Here is an 11,439-nt window from a genome sequence, read left to right on the forward strand (position 1 = left end):
ACGTTGGGCCTACGGGTGACCATCGTCCAAGGCGGACTTCAGGACAGGCAGAAGAGGAAAGTGGCCGAGCAGAAGCTGATAGCTAATTTCGGTACCCAAAGGGAGGGCCTCAATCGGAACATTGGGTTCATGTCACATTACAGGTGACCACCATTGCACTATACACACCCAAACGCTCCTACACACACACACATACACATGCACACAGACACTCACACACACCCTTAAGGACACACACACTCCCACACTCACATGGGCATCCTCTCAGAGACTTAGAGCACTCTACACTCATGCACACACATATACACTCTCTCACTGACACTCAACCCACCACCCCAAACACGCACACACACTCCCACACTCACACATGCACCCCCTGACAGACTTAAGACAATCGACTTTAGTACACACGCATATACATTCTCTCTCACACTCACAAGCCCCAACCCAGACAGACACACACACACAAACAGACAAAGACCCACATGCGCACATATATTTTGTGGGGCGAATTTGTACTTGCAGAGTTTTATTGTACTTTGCTGAAAAAAATATTCATGTAAAACTCTGAGCTCAAAAACTGCATGAATTCATGTAAAACTCTGTTATCTCACTTTTCAGATTAGAATCAATCTAAACATAATGGCATACACAGAGAACACAGGGGGCTAACACCTTAAACATATTGTCTAGCTAACACTCATTATTACTGCTAACCTGAGAATGCAACTTTTTAAAAGAAAAAGGTTTTGTGATTTACATATGAAAGACGTGAAACTATCATAGTATTTGAACAGATGAAAGACTCAACAGACAATCAAAGTATTTTTCAATGTTTCATTTCAGTTGCATCACGCTGTAAATTTTTGCTAAACCTTTTGTGCCGGAAGTGTGCCATCCACTATCTTCTGATGAAGGAGCGGCTCTCCAAATCCTAGTATGCTTCCAATTAAACCTGTTGGACTATAACCTGGTGTTGTGTGATTTTTAACTTTGTACACCCCAGTCCAACACCGGCATCTCTAAATCATGACTGACAAACAGGGTCTATTAACTAGTTCCACACATCATTTTTCATATTAATATTAAAGGGAACATTTACTGGGTTTGGATGGAATGGATGAGGGTTGCTGAGGGACGGACCATAAATCTTTAAATCTTTCAATTTTTTTTAGTTGTATATGAGAGTATTAACAGAACTTTGCAGGGGTCCATATATGTTCCACTCTGTTTATGAAAGGAGGCAGTTATAAAATAACAGATTGGCTGCATAAAAAAAGTGAGTAAGTTTCTAGATACCTTAACCCAAAGTATGATACCTATTTACCAGTGTGAGACTATTATTGGTTTTAAGTGCCCTGCTACCAAATCCTTTCATAACCTTGAGACAGAGCAATGAGACTGCTGCTCAGCAACAGGCCAAAGTAACTCTGTCCCTATGGGCCTCTTACAGAGGGATACGAGAAGGCCACTGAACCTAAGTTAGCCTGTTGATACTTGAAAAGGTGGAAATCTAGAATATTGACACATTTGCCAACATTATTTAAGAAAGTAAGGAAAAAAACAGGTAACCATAGATCGCTGAGCCTGAAGTCAAATGTAACTAAATTGTTGGAGGTGATTGTGAGGGAAAGGATGTATATGCATTTAGAAAGACAAGGACTGAAGAGGGCTTTGAACATTGGAGATCACGTCTCACTCACTCTGTGTAATTTTTTGAGGAAATGATGAAGATGATTAATGAAGGCAGATCAGTGGATGTTGCTTTATGGAATTCAGTAAGAAAACCAAAATGTTCTACATGGTAGACTGGTTAACAAGATTAGTCTGCCTGCCAACCTTGAAAGAGATGTGTCACTGCAGCTGTATGAGGTGATACTGAGAGGGCACCTGGAGTACATTGTGTTTTTTTTGTGTTTCCGTAACTGGGATGGAATGGACCTCCATCAGATACCGTTTAACGACTGCTCGTAATCCACGGGTTGCTGTGTCATTTAATGTCTCGGGTCTGTTACATAAGGACAGGAGGAGGCCGTTTAGCCTTTCCAGTCTATTACAGAGTGCCACGAGGAGTCCATTCAGCCTCTCGAGTCTGTTACAAAGGGGCAGGAAGTGTTTATTCAAGTGTGTTACGCATAAATATTATTTTTAAATTAGTTTTTGGAATAGAAAAGACCTGATGTCAACATTAAAGTTCTAACTTTGAACAAGGCCAATTTTGAAAGTGTTAGGCGAGCATTGTGAAAGGCTAATTGGAACACCCTATTCACAAGGGAAGGGATTGTTGGAAATTGCAAGGTCATCAAAACTTGGTTTCAGAGAGTCCAGAGCCAACCTTTTCCCATTAGTGAGAGAGGCAAGGCTGGTGGGTGCAGGGAGTGCTGGATGGCTAGATATATTGATGCTTTGGTCAAGGTAAGGAAGGAGGCATATGTCAGGTAAACAGAGCTGAGATCAAGTGAATCCAGTGAGGAAGATAAGGGCGGTAAGTGCATAGTCAACGAGGAAATCGGGCCAGAAAAATGTGGACATGAGATGGCTTTAGAAATAGGGTGAACGAGGCATTGAAGAAATTCTACACAGCCTTTAATGGCAAAATATTAACTAGGGAGAGAATAGGGCCCCTTAAAGATCAGTAAGGCTACCTATGTACGGAACCACAGGAGATTGGAAGGATAAAAAATAAATATTTCTCCTCAGCATTTAATGTGGAGGAGGTTACAAGAGCAAGAGAATGAAGAAATATATAGTGATGCCTCGAAAAGTGTCTATATTACAAGGAGGTGTTGGGTATTTTCAAACACATAAAGGTGAACAAACCTCTGGGACCTGATCAGTTGTATCCCAGATGTTTGTAGGAAGCTAGAAAAGAGATTGTTCAGCAATTTGCTGATATATTTATAACATTGATTTCCACAGGTGAGGTGTCAAAAGAATGGAGCGCTGCTATCATGGTGTCATTATTTAAGAAAGTAAGGAAAAACCAGGTAACTATAGATCGATGAGCCTGACGTCAATTGTGACTAAATTGTTGGAGGAGATTTTGTGGGAAAGGATGTATATGCATTTGGAAAGACAAGGACTGAAGAGGGCTTTGTACATTGGAAATCACGTCTCACTGACTCGGTAGAAGTTTTTCAAGGAAGTGATGAAGATGATTGATGAAGGCAGGACATTGGATGTTGTCTTTATGGAATTCAGTAAGTAAACCAAAATGTTCTACATTGTAGACTGGTTAGCACAGTTAGACTGCCTGGGATCCAGGGAGAGCTCGCCATTTAGATCGTAAACTTTCTTGATTATTAGAGACAGGGGGTGACAGTGGACATTTGTTCATTAAACATGAAGACGTGTGACCAGTGGTGTGCCGCAAAGATCAATATTGGTCCACTGCATTTTGTCACTTATACAAATTATTTGCATTTGAGTATATGAGGTATGGTCAGTAAGTTTGTGGATAATACCAAATTTGGTGGTGAAGTCGATAGTGAAGAATGATCTCTCAGACTATAATGGGACGCTGCTTAGGTGAACCGAGGAGTGGCAGATGGAGTTTATTTTAGTTAAATGTGAGGTGTTGCATTTTGGCAAGACAAATCAATGTAAGACATATAGGTAGGGCCCTGTCGAAAGCTGCCATCAAGGAGAACTCCATAGAAATTATCGAACCCCTGCAGTGAAGAAACAGGCTATTCGGCCCATCGAGGTCACACCGTCCTTCTAAACAATATCCCACTGGACAAACCCCTACCCTATCCCTCTGAGCCTGCATATTGCATTGCTAATCCCCCTCGCCTACACATCCCTGGGTATATACACAACTTAGGATGACCAAACTACCCTTATCTGTATATCTTTATACTCTTAGAGGAAAACATAACATCCAATAGAAAGTCACGCAGACACGGGGAGAATGTACAAACTCCACACAGGCAGTCGTTCAAGGATGGAATTAAACCCAGATCGCTGCGCTCTGAAGCAGCAATGCGAGTCACTGAGCTACTGTGACACCCTGTGGTGCAGGTTTTCAGTTCCTAGACAGTGCCGTCACAGGTAGACAGCGGAGTGAAGAAGGCACTTGGTGATCTTCCCTTTATTGGTGCGTGTTTTGAGATAAAATATTTGCATGACATGTTGCATCTGTACGGGACATTAGTTTGTCTACTTTTGTAATATTGGCTTTAATTCTGGTCACCCTGCTGTCGGAAAGATATTGTCAAACTTGAAAGGGTGCAGAAGAGATTTAACAGAATGGCGCAGGTGTTGGATGGTAATAGTTATAGGGTGAGGTTGAATAGGCTGGGACTATTTCCAAGTGTTAAGGCTGAGAGGTAACCTTATAGAGGTTTATAAAATCATGAGGGGCATAGATAAGGTAAACAGTCAGTGTCTTTTCCTCACGATTGGCGAGTCCAAAATTAATTTAAGGTGAGAGGGGAAAGATTTAAATAGGGACATTTTCAAATAGAGACTGCTTTGCGTTTGGATTGAACACCCAAAAGAAGTGGTGGAGGCAGGTACAGTTACACAATTTAAAAGGCATTTGGACAGATACATGCATGGGAGGTGTTTAGAGTGAGATGGGCCAAGTGCTGGCAAGGGGGACGAGTACATCTCTGAGACTCTATTGCCTCTTGAGTGTATAACACAGGGACAGGAGGAGTCAATTGAGCTTCTGAATTCTGTCAGTCAGCTTGTTTGCTCAATTGCTGGGAGTAAAATACAAAAATACATCATTCAGATTTTGATAGTGTTTTACGGAAACAGGAAAGAGACTTTAAGTCTAGAGAAGCTGTAAGGAATGTGAAGAGGCCATTCAGGCCCTCGACTCCATTCCACAGGAGAAGCAGGTGAGCACAAAGCTGTTGTAGCCTGTTAGTCAGTAACAGGAGGAGGACATCGACTTTCGCAAACCTTGGATCAGGAAGTAGTCACTCTACCTCCCAAGATTGAGACACAGGAACAGGAGGCAGTCATTCAACTGCTTGAGACTGTGACACAGAAATAGGAGGCAGTCATTCAACTGCTTGATACTGGACACAGGGACAGGAGGGAGTCACTCAGTGCTCGAAACTGGGGCATAGGGAAATCTGGAGGTTAGTGAGGCCCCAGGATCCTGTTACACAAGGACAGCAGGAGATAACTCACTCCCCAACAGTATGGGGCACGAGGAGAGAAGGAGAGTTTGCTTGGAACCAACAGAAATATATGAATAAATTGCATTAGTGGTCCATTCAATCCTGCCCCAAAATTCACTAAGACTATGGCTGATCTGGTGGTGATTCCATCATTCTACTTTACGGAGACTGTCCTCTCTGCAGCCTCTGCTCCATTTGTTGGTCATTTTGTAGACCCAGATGCTGTAACAACAGTCACCATGACTCAACCAGAGGGATGGATCTAACCAGATGAGTCAGGTTTTGAACAGTCCAATCACAAGAATTGAAACACAAAATAAAGGTCTTGCCAGATGTTTAGTCCTCTCACATTCGCAATCCAACTCACATAACCAGCCATTACATATTCAAGATGGAGCACTGTGTCGATCTGGCTAGTGTACAGCTGTATGCCACCTCGGAATGTCCAGAGTGAAACTCTGTGCAGCCCACACCAATGCTTGATCTATAATCCTGGGCTAAATGTCTAGCATAGGGAGCTGGTTCATTCATATATAAACCCAAGCTGTTGCATTATTCGGTAAAACTGTATTAGATCATTGCCCAGTGTTGAGAAACATGTAACCAATGCTGAAAGTGACAGCATGTGCAGTTCCCATCCATTTACAGCTCCATATATCCAATGTGCCTTGACAAGGGATGCTGCGAATGTGAAAGTCACTGCGAGGAAGAGATGTAATTGGAAACAATTTAAATACCAATAGTTCTGATTAATGTGAGTATCACTCTAGTATTTAAAGATGAAATAACTGAGGTAATATCTAATGAGGTTTTGTGAATGGTGCAAACCAGTAAGGGGGCGGAGGCGGTGGTCATGTTATCGTGGTTGCACTATAAGCCTTCAAATAATCAATGGGAATTAGAAGAACACATATGCAGGGAGACTGGCGAGACTTGCAGGAGAAATAGGATTGTCATAATAGGTGATTTTAACACAGACTGCGACTTCTAGATGGTTAAGAACTTAGATGCAACGGAATTTGTTAACTATGTTCAGGAAAGCTTCCACAAGCAGCATGTAGAGGGTCCTACTCTCGACCTACTGTTGGGAAATAGGATAGGATAGGTGCCGGAGGTAAAGTCGGGGAACATTTTGGGAAAAGTGACTACAGCTGTATTAACTTTAAAATAGTTATGGTAAGGACAAAATTGCTCCACAGATTCAAGTTCGAAATTGGGACCAAACATATTTTGTTGGAATTAGTCAGGGGATTACAGGGGTTGATTGGAGTAGTTTGTTGCCAGGTAAAAGGATCCCAGGCAAGTGGGAGGGCTTCAAAAGTGAGATAGCTCGAGTTCAAGGTCTATATATTCCTGTGAGGGTGATGGGAAAGTGAGGCTGGAAGAGAGAACCCTGGATGACAAGAGATATTGAGGCTCTGACCAGCAAAAAAAAAGGAGACGTCGCTCAGGTACAGGCAGCTGGGATCAAGGGAATCCCTCGAGGTACACAGGGGATACAGGTGTCTACTGAAGAAGGAAATCAGCAAGGCGGATGTGGGGTATGAGATAGACTTAGCTGAGCAGATTAGAGTGAATCCAAATTCAGTATAGTGAAGAAGAAGATCAACGAGAGAGAGAATATGACGTCTTAAAATCCAAAATAGGCATGCATGTATAAAACCTCAAGAGATGGTTGAGGTCCTCAATTTCCTCTCTGTGTTTACCATGAAGAAAGACATGAAGAGCTGTGACCATTGGGAGGTTAATTTTCATACCTTGGTACAGTCCATATCACAGTAGAGGTGCTGTTGGGCATATTAGAATGCATAAAGTCAGATAAATCTCTTGGCCCTGACCAGCTATATCGAAGAGCTCTGCAAGAGGCGAGAGAAGAAAGTTCAGGGGCTAAGGTCCCGGAAGACTGGGCAGTAGCAAATATTGTGCCCTTATTCAGAAGGGCTGCAAAGAAAAGCCTGGGAAATATAGACCAGTAAGCTTCACATCTGTTTCCAGAAACCACATGAGAACTTTCGGAGATATAAGTTATGCATGCATTTGGAAAGACATAGTTTGACTTGGAACAGTCAGCATAGCTTTGTGGGTGGCAGATCATGCCTTACAAATTTTGATAGAGTGTTTCGAGGAAGTGACCAGGAAGTTTGACTAGGGCAGGGTGGTGGACATAATCTATATGGATTTTAGTAAGGCCATTGATAAGGTTCCACATCGTAAGATGTTCTAGAAGGTTAGATCGCATGGAGACCAATGTAATCTGTCAAATTGGCTTGACGTTATGAAGCAAATGGCTATGCTGGAGGTATGCTTGTCGGACTGGAGGCCTGCGACTAGTGGAGTTCCTCAGGGGTCGGTGCTGGGCCCATTGCTGTTTGATATCTATATCCATGATTTGGACCAGAGTGCACAACGCAATGTTAGTAAGTTTGCATATGACACTAAATTAGGAGACATCATTTACAGTGAGGAACATTATCAGAAATTGCAGCAGTACGTTAGTCAGCTGAGGAAGTGGGCTGAGAAATAGCAAATGGAGTTTAATGTAGATAAGTGTGACGTCTTCCATTTAGTAAAGCCAAATCCAGGTAGGAGTTCAATGATGAATGAGAGGATCTTAAGGAGTGTAGTGGCACATAAGGACGTTGGAGATCAGGTGCACGGTTGTGTGAATTTGAGTCACAGATGCACAGGACAGTGGAGAAGGCTGTTGGCACACTGGCCTACCTCAGCACATTGAGTATAGAAGTTGGGACGTTATGTTGCAGTTGTACAGGATGTTGATGAGGCTGCAGTTGGAGTATTGTGCTCAGTTTTGTTCGCCTTGCCCTAGAAAGGATGTAGAAGAAATTTACAAAGATGTTTCCTGGGCTTAAGGCTCTATGTTAGAGGCGGAGGCTGGATAGGTTAGAACTTATTTATTTACAGCGTAGGAAATTGAGAGAGTTCTTATGGAAGTGTAACTCTTATAAAATCATGAGAGGCGTCCATGGGGTGAATACTTCAATTTATTTCCTAAGATGCGGAATCGAGGACTCGAGGACATCAATTAATGTTTGGAAAGGAAAAAAAATATATAAAAAGGAACCTGCGGGGCAACTTTTTTACACAGAGTGTGGTATGCACATGGACTGAGCTGCCAGTGGAAGTGATTGAGGTGGGCACAAAAAAAATTGAAAAGGAATTTGGACAAAAAAGCAGATAGGAAAGGACTAGAGGGATACAGAGCTAGGGCAGGGAAATGGGGTGAGTGTGGATGAACATTTTGTTTGGCATGGACCAGCTGAGCCAAATGGCCAGTCATACTAGCAGTCTCGTGCAGTATGACTGTAAATTAGTGTGTTTTGGAGTGGAGACAGAGGGGGGAGACTGAGATAATATGTCATGGAAGGATATGTTCACAGGTTTCAGAATGCTGAAATGAAGACATTTCGATAGTATCATGCAACACGGGTCGGTATTATGAAGAATGATGAGTGAATAGGATATTGCTGTGAGTTCAGGCGATGGAGAGTTTTGGATGAGCATTTGTTCTGCAGCTTAGTAACTGGGAGTGAGGACAGCAGAGTCTTCGCCTCACTGGGCTGAACCGAACAAAAAACTGTCTCAGTGACATTTTCATTAAGTGTGACAGAGGGGTTGTCTGCACGAGGCCGAGCTAGTTTCATGGTGCTATCTTACCAAACTCGTCTCATTAACTACCCACCCCACTCCATGGTGTCCCTCTCATACAATGCCAGCCCGTTTCTCCCACCCATCATGACTGGAGGTACTCACAGTCACCCGGATGTCCCTGGATATTCATGATCCCTGGCAATGGTGCAATTTTAAAAGGCCAATGGGCACACGGTTGAGATTTATCAGTTAGGAGCTGCCCAGCATAGTCTACCCCGAGCATGGCAGCTAAGGGGCAATTACACCACGGTTTGTCGACAGCAGCACGGAGGAACTGGTGGATGGGCTAGTACAGAGGGCGACCATTTTCTTCCCAGAGGTATCACAACACCAGACCCACCAAGCATGGTCAGACTTCACCACCCAGATCAGTGCAGTATCAGTGATCTGAAGAAATGTCTAGCAAAACAGGACACATATCAATAACCTTCCCCACTCTGACAAGATAACGGCCACCTTATTCTCTCTGCTCCCTCACACTCACTGCATATCTGTTATATCACCCCCAGGTTCCAGTTACCGAGCAGATGCTTCTCAGACACTTTTTACCACAGGTTTCTTATAGCATGTGTTCAGAAGGTATTTCCCATGGTCGGACTCTCCTAACAATATATTTCATCTTCTTTATAAATTCATGCAACAGTCAGCATGCTTTCTACAGACTAATCAAAAACATACACTTATTTTATGGTTGTCGATATCCAATCACAATTAGTCATTCTGGTTATTTCACTTGTCTCATCTTATTGTACTCAGCCAAAGACAGCTTCCAAACACTTGTCTCATTATAAAATACAATTTCTAGCAGAGAACGCTTTTATCCTCAGCCGTTATCATGTCCATTATCTCAAATATACCTTTTTCCTTGTCATGAAAGTTTCACTTGCCCTTTGTCTGTGACTGATTCTGTCTGTAAGAGTTATACAGGCTCCCACCCATTTGGCTGGATGGTTAGTTTGTAATGCGGAGGGAGGCCATCAGCGCAGGTTCAATTCCCCCACAGTAGGAAAGGTTACCATGAAGGGGACGCACTCTCAACCTCACCCCATCACCCGTGTGGTGACCATCAACGTAAACCACTATGATTGGTCTCTCTAATGAGATTTCTTGGGGACTCTATTCTATCAATGTTAGTATTTTTTTAACAAAAATGTTTATTGAAAAATAGATTTTTATTATTATATTAAAACAATAACAAAAAACTCAAATAACTGAACAGAATTACACCCATGTGCATACACATGCAAAAGAAGTTAAGGTCTACAAACGGACAGAAGAAAAACAAAAATAAACAATAAATAATAAATAAATAATACGGCTCAGAATAACAAAACGATAGCTCTTGTTTTTCGAGACCATTAACTGACGCACACATTCAAATGTTCACAATTCTTCATATTAGATTAATTAGACAATACCGTCACGGCTATGTAAAAGCCCTTTTTAGAGTAGCAGCTAAGCCTGCATCGCGGTAATCCAAAAAAGGTTGCCATAACTTATATGAATCTCAGCTTTTTTGTGCATCATACTGGTGAAAAATTCCAAAGGGATATTCTCCATGACGACCTTACGACGACCCAACAAACCCGGGGGCGGGGCGGGGGGAGAGCGAAAGTGGGGGGTTTGTCGGTTTCAGACATCCATCACAAAAGAATATTTTTCCTCGCATACGAAGTATAGGGGAGATACTACACGAGTATTTTGCATCAGTATTTCCTGTGGAATATGATATGGAAGATATAACATGTAGGGAAATAGATGATGACACCTTGCTAAGTGTCCATGTTACAGAAGATGAACTGCTGAATGCCTTAAAAAAGGATAAAGGTGGATAAATCCCCAGGACCTGATCGGGAGTACCCGAGAACTCTGTGGGAAGCTAGAATAGTGTTTGGTGGGCCTCTTGCTGAGACAGTTGTCATATGGATATTCACTGAAGTGCCAGAAGACTGGAGGTTGGATAACGTGGAGCCACTTTTTAAGAAGGGTGGCAAGGACAACCCAGCGAACTATAGACCAGTGAGCCTGACGCTGGTGGTGGGCAAGTTGTTGGTGGGAATCCTGAGGAACAGGATGTACATGTATTTGGAAAGACAAGGACTGATTTGGGATAGTCGGCGTGGATTTGTGCGTGGGGAGTCATGTCTCACAAACTTGATTATTTTGAAGAAGTAACAAAGAAGATTGATGAGGGTAGAACAGTAGATGTGATCTATATGGACTTCAGTAAGGCGTTCGACAAGGTTCTCCATGGGAGACTGATTAGCAAGGTTAGATCTCAGGGAATACAGGGAGAAGTAACCATTTGGATACAGAAATGGCTCAAAGGTTGAAGACAGATGGTGGTGTTGGACAATTGTATTTTAGACAGGAGGACTCTGACCAGAGACCTACGGGGGAATTATTTCACACAGAGGGTGGTACATGTATGGAATGAGCTGCCAGGTGTGGCATCCTCTATATTGGGGAGACAGGCCGGCTACTTGCGGAGCGTTTCAGAGAACACCTCTGGGACACCCGGACCAACCAACCCAACCACCCTGTGGATCAACATTTCAATTCCCCCTCCCACTCCACCAAGGATATGCAGGTCTTTGGACTCCTCCATCACCAGACCACAACAACACGACGG

This window comes from Chiloscyllium plagiosum, chromosome 8 (assembly GCF_004010195.1).
Source record: "Chiloscyllium plagiosum isolate BGI_BamShark_2017 chromosome 8, ASM401019v2, whole genome shotgun sequence".
NCBI classification, from domain to species: Eukaryota; Metazoa; Chordata; class Chondrichthyes; order Orectolobiformes; family Hemiscylliidae; genus Chiloscyllium; species Chiloscyllium plagiosum.